This window comes from Leptidea sinapis, chromosome 21 (genome assembly GCF_905404315.1).
Source record: "Leptidea sinapis chromosome 21, ilLepSina1.1, whole genome shotgun sequence".
NCBI classification, from domain to species: domain Eukaryota; kingdom Metazoa; phylum Arthropoda; class Insecta; order Lepidoptera; family Pieridae; genus Leptidea; species Leptidea sinapis.
Window position 1 is genome coordinate 3928598 of NC_066285.1, and position 6000 is coordinate 3934597.

The window sequence follows — 6000 nt, forward strand, 5'->3', positions numbered from 1 at the left end:
AAACGCTAAAACCCAATAAGTATTCTTTCGATTCGATTGGATATTATGTAGTTCAAAGGGCGTAGCGTGACAAATTTTATATAAAAACTAGCTGACCCAGCAAACGTTGTATTGCCGATATTAAAATCGCGATACAAAACTAACTGTTGATCGTAGATGGGTGAAAATTTGAAGTTGTATGTATTTTTTAATGCTGACTCATAATCAAACAAATTAAAAAAAAATAAAAAAAAGTAAAAAATAAAATTCGTGTGGACTTCCCTTAACATTTAGGGGGATGAAAAATAGATGTTGGCTATTAAATAGAAATTCTCAGAACTACTCAATATGCTCACAAAATTTCATGAGAATCGGTCAAGCCGTTTCGGAGGAGTACGAGAACGAACATTGTGACACGAGAATTTTATATATAAGATGTGTGTCATCACAGCTGTCAACTAAACTTATTCATGGTGTGTTATGCTTTTCAAAATGTAAATTTACCAAATATACGCTATTTTAAATACAATAATGCTTCAATCGAAATTTAATAATTATTGCATTACTCGTATTATTTATTCGTAGGATAACGATAAAACTGACTTTAAACAATGTAATTTATTAATGACTGTTCCGATTAAACCTTATGTACTTAAATATTTATAACATAATACTATGAAATATTTCGATATATCACATTTTGAATTTATTGTTATTTTCTTGAAACGTTGAAAACAATTCTGTAGTAGTTGTAAATAAATTGCTTACTGGAGCCGACAACCATTATTGCTTCAAATAAACAAGAGCAGTGAGTTTTATTTCAGAGTTATATTTCTTCCGAGCTCTCAGTAAAATAAACTTATGTAAGATTCCTGGTATCCTATAACATTACTATTGTTAAAGTTTATTGAAGATTTTGGATTTGTACGATATTAACGTGTGTATAAAGAGATTAACTGTTTTTTTTTTGTTGAAGATTTAAGACAAGAGCGAAAGCTTCTTCGTAAATAGCAAGACTTTTTTTTATGAAATTATGGGACGTGACGAGCAGGACGTTCAGCTGATGGTAAATGATGCGCCCGAAAAATTCTGAGCGGCACTACAACTGCACCTTGAGACATAAGATGTTAATTCTTATTTGTCCAGTAATTTCACTAGCTACGGCGCCCTTCAGACCGAAACACAATAATGCTCACACGTTACTGCTTCACGGCAGAAATAGGCGCCGTTGTGGTACCTGTAATCTAGCCGGCATTCTGTGCAACCTCCCACTGACCTAAAAAATCTAATTAAACTAGAAAAGATCTACAAATAAATTTGATATCATTGAAGAGGGTTCTTTAGTTCAAGACACTACTTCTAGACAATCGCACATCACTGGTTCCAAAGAGGAACTGTGAACAATGTCTCGATCCAGTTTCTAAATTGTGATTCAAATGCATCCGATATAAAGATATTTCTTTCAATAATAAATTTGTATTTATTGAAGAGCCAATCTTATCTTGTGCTTGTAACTTCAAAGGAATCCTAGTTACTTAGATGTATAATAAATCTACTAGTGCCGTAAATTGTGTACAATGGTAGGATTGAAAATATAAGTTATTTATGCAATTGTTCTGTAATAAGTGGTATTAAGACACGAATGTGCTCATTAGTGTTTTAATACCTAATTATCAACAGTGGCATACAAGACTTTATCTACACCCATAATATGAATCGCTTACAAAAGATTCTGAAACAGTTAGCAATAAGCCAACATTATAACGCCAGATGTCCTAATAACCATTACATCATCCAAACGAGTGTTGTAATGAAATTCAAATTCAGTACAACATCACAACACTCGTTTAGATGATGTAATGGTTACTAGGATAGGCTTTTCTTTAATAGAGGATTTAAAGCATAGGTGTAGATAATAGTATATTTCATCACGAGTGCGGAAAGCCTGTCATTGCAGCATTTTCCGTAGTGGTTTTATCTAGGGAAACTGAAGTATTCGTTTCAATGCCTTTCACTGGGGTTGCCGTATTGTCTGTTTTTGGATGTTTACATTTACATTCTGGGCATATCCAACCTGATGGAGTTTGTTTATTTTCCGGAATTGCAACGCACGCCTTATGATAAATCGCTGAACACGCACATTGGGCGGCACCTAGTGGTGACAGGAATTTTACACACCCGCGACACTTCGCCATATTGAAGCTTCGTATTGATTATCGTGAAGCAGTCTGCGCAAACACGTGTCTGTGTAAATCGCTCGCAACAGTAATTTTTGACTAGATTAATTATTTATTTGAGTCACCGAGCCACTTTTTGAACTATCCACTTTTAAAACAATAAAATATTTGTACTTTGTGTGTTGAATTAATTGCTTTCCGTCACTTTTTGCTCAAATCTATCCACTAAAACACTATCACTACTGAACCGAAGTCTATACTTTACTCACAACACAGTAAAACACTTGGAATCCTTATATTTTATTTTATTGCAATTAAATTTCGTAAGAGGTGAAACCGTCGCAGTCACATCCGTAATGTCACTCTTAGGATTTTTTTCAGGATTTTACATTATTTCTCACTCATTAGTACTATTGTTGCTAATTTTCACTTCTGTAACTTGTTAAAACAAGATTTGAAGAAGACAATAAATCAAATTAATATCCTCCTCCTTAGTCGTTCACTCTTGACGACCACTCTGGTCGTGGTTGCATGATATGACTGTAGGTACTGTTATATATGCACATATGTATGCTTTAATGCAGACATAACATTAGCGTCAGCACTTTAAGACCAAGGCGTCACTTAATAAAATATAAAGGCAGTCAGTCTCCTTCCGAATCCTGAGCCACTCATACATTTCAATTATATTTTTTAGTTCTAAATAAATTTCTTTTTTAAAAGTTCGTTTTTAATATTCCGTCTAACAAATGGTGGCAGCGGTGGGATTTAAAATTTTATAAATCCGCGGTAAACGCCTCAAGTGAAAAGTTATAGTGATACTAAAAAGTGCAAAAGTGAAAATAATATCTGTGTTGGTTGGTTTTAATAAGTGTTTAACAAAATAGTACTAATCCAGAGTACTATACAAATCTTAGTGACCGCCTGAATCCAATGGTTGTGAACTGCTAACAAGCTTCGACCTGCTCTACCGGAAAGAAATAACTATCTACGTGGTGCTTTCCAACATCGCTGAATCTTCTTCTCTTCATCAACACCGAGTCCTCTGGTACCTAACGATTTACCATAAATTGTGCCAATTATGACTCGATTTGAATTCGCCGTGAATATTGCCGTGGACCTGTAAGTCTTCAAATTTTAAATATTTCAAGTGTGAAAGTGCAAAACCCATAATAACTGAGATATTAAATAGACATATTTCTAAAACTACAGTGAAAGTGCAAGGTGTGAGGTCTAAAAATACTTTATCCAAAGTTTATTTCATAAATAATTTACTAAAGAGCGTTATTATCTACATTCTAATTTAATTACATCATCTTAGGTTCCGAGAACATTTTGTCGAGTAGCTTATCGCATCGAATTTATAAACAATCTGGGTGGCCGTCTATCACACCGTAGTACATTTTAAATTTTATAAGTGAATATTTTATTTAATTAAACATGTCGGTTAAAGAATCTCAAATTAAACATGAAAAAAATGAGTTACAAATTAGCAATTTATTCAAATTCATTAGTCCTTTTGATGGGACACGCGAAAAACTAAATTCTTTTATTAATAATTGCAATAATGCTATTGGACAAGCACCGGATTCTCAAAAATCGATTTTATTTAAATTCATACTTTCTCAACTTGAGGGCAAAGCGGAATTAGCTTGCTCTATTAAGGAATTCGACAATTGGGTTCAACTTAGCGATTTTCTCAAAACACAATTTGGAGAAAGAAAGCATTATGCACACCTTTTACTTGAATTGCAGGAATGTCAACAAAATAATAAAGAATCAGTGTCACAATTTTCTTTACGCGTAGAGACATGTCTTTCAAAACTTTTAACAGAAGTAACTATATCGAATAAGAAGAAATCAGAGTTAACCGATCGAATGGCACTCATGGAAGAGCTAGCTCTCCATACCTTTTTATTGGGTCTTAAACCCGAAATTTCAACTTTAGTTCGTTGTAAAGATCCACTAAATCTCAATGAAGCAATTAACCTAGCAGTCTCAGAAGAGAAAATTTTAAATTTATTTCATAAAAGAAGTTCTCACCAATTATCATTACACCGATCAACTCCTAAACCCCAACAGCCATTTAAGGGTCCTACACATAATAATACCCAAAAATTTCAAACCAAAAAGCAGTTTGAGAACAGAAGCCCATTCTGTCGCTACTGTAAAAAACAAGGTCATTCAATAGAAAATTGTTTTAGACGACAATTTAATAACAACAGACTACAACTAACCAGACCCAGAGCAGATAATGTTAATTTTGTCTTAAATGAAAACTTAAATAATGATAACTCAGAGCCACGACAACTATGCTCTTATGATAATAATGACCAACAGCTTACCCATTTAAACGCGTAGTGGGCTCGCGAAGGTGTCACGCGAAGCCCTGCAATAAAAATCTCAAATCAAAAATTTATTTCGACACCATTCCCACTTTCAAGGCTACACGACAGGGTAACGAGCCCCAAAACGGAAGCCTAACGCTCAAGGCTACACGACAGGGTAACCAGCCCCAAAACGGAAGCCTAACCCTCAAGGCTACACGACAGGGTAACCAGCCCCAAAACGGAAGCCCAACCCTCAAGGCTACACGACAGGGTAACCAGCCCCAAAAGGGAAGCCTAACTCTCAAGGCTACACGACAGGGTAACCAGCCCCAAAACGGAAGCCTAACTCTCAAGGATACACAACAGGGTAACCAGCCCCAAAACGGAAGCCTAACTCTCAAGGCTACACAACAGGGTAACCAGCCCCAAAACGGAAGCCTGAAGTCAAATCCTCAGCATCCAATACCTAAAAAAGAAGAAAAAGTATTAAAATCTTACAATGTTAACACAAATCCATTAAAAAATTACTTACCTTATATTGAAATCCAAACATCTCTCTCCTCAAAACCCTTTCGACTCCTTGTCGACAGTGGAGCTACAATCAGTCTTATTTAAATGCATATAATAGAAAATATGCCCGAGGTGAATAAAAACATTATAACATTCAGTGGCTTAGGAAATACCGACAATCCAATCAATTCGTTAGGTTGTATATCTATCGAAATTAATTCAATAGAACATGATTTCCACCTACCTAATTTCGACTTTCCATACGGAAATGGTATTATCGGAAATGATTTCCTTTCTTTACATAAAAGTAAAATAGATTATACTTTGAAGGATACTTAGTATTGATGACGTAAAATTTAATTTAAAATTTAATAACCCTATTTATACAATTGCGCCTAGAACCGAAACGGTAACAGAATGCTCAGTACATAATCCCGAAATCAAAGAAGGTCTCATTCTAGATCAACATATTATGGATTCTCTATTAATCGCTAACTGTATTGTTAAAGTAAAACCTAATTCTAGAATTAATATATCTGTGGTAAATACATCCGAAAATCAAATAGAGATAAATTCAGACCTCAAATTAATAATTAATCCTTTAGAGTACAATGAAAATAACTATATATTTTATTCGAATATTAATGATCAAACTATTCCAGATAGAACTGATAAAGTTTAAGATCTTTTGAGAGTATCCCATTTAAATTGCGAAGAAAGAAACGCTCTGTTTGTTTTATGTTCCACATTCTCTGATATATTTCATTTGCCTAGTGATAAGTTAACTTTTATAGAAGGTATTCAGCATGAAATTAAAACATCCTCCTCAATCCCTATACATACAAAATCCTATCGATTCCCTGACATTCACAAAGGTGAGGTTCAATCACAAATTAACAAAATGCTAGAAGAAGGAATTATTAAGCCTTCAACATCCCCTTGGTCATCTCCAATCTGGGTCGTCCCAAAAAAGATGGATGCATCCGGAATAAAGAAGTGGTGGG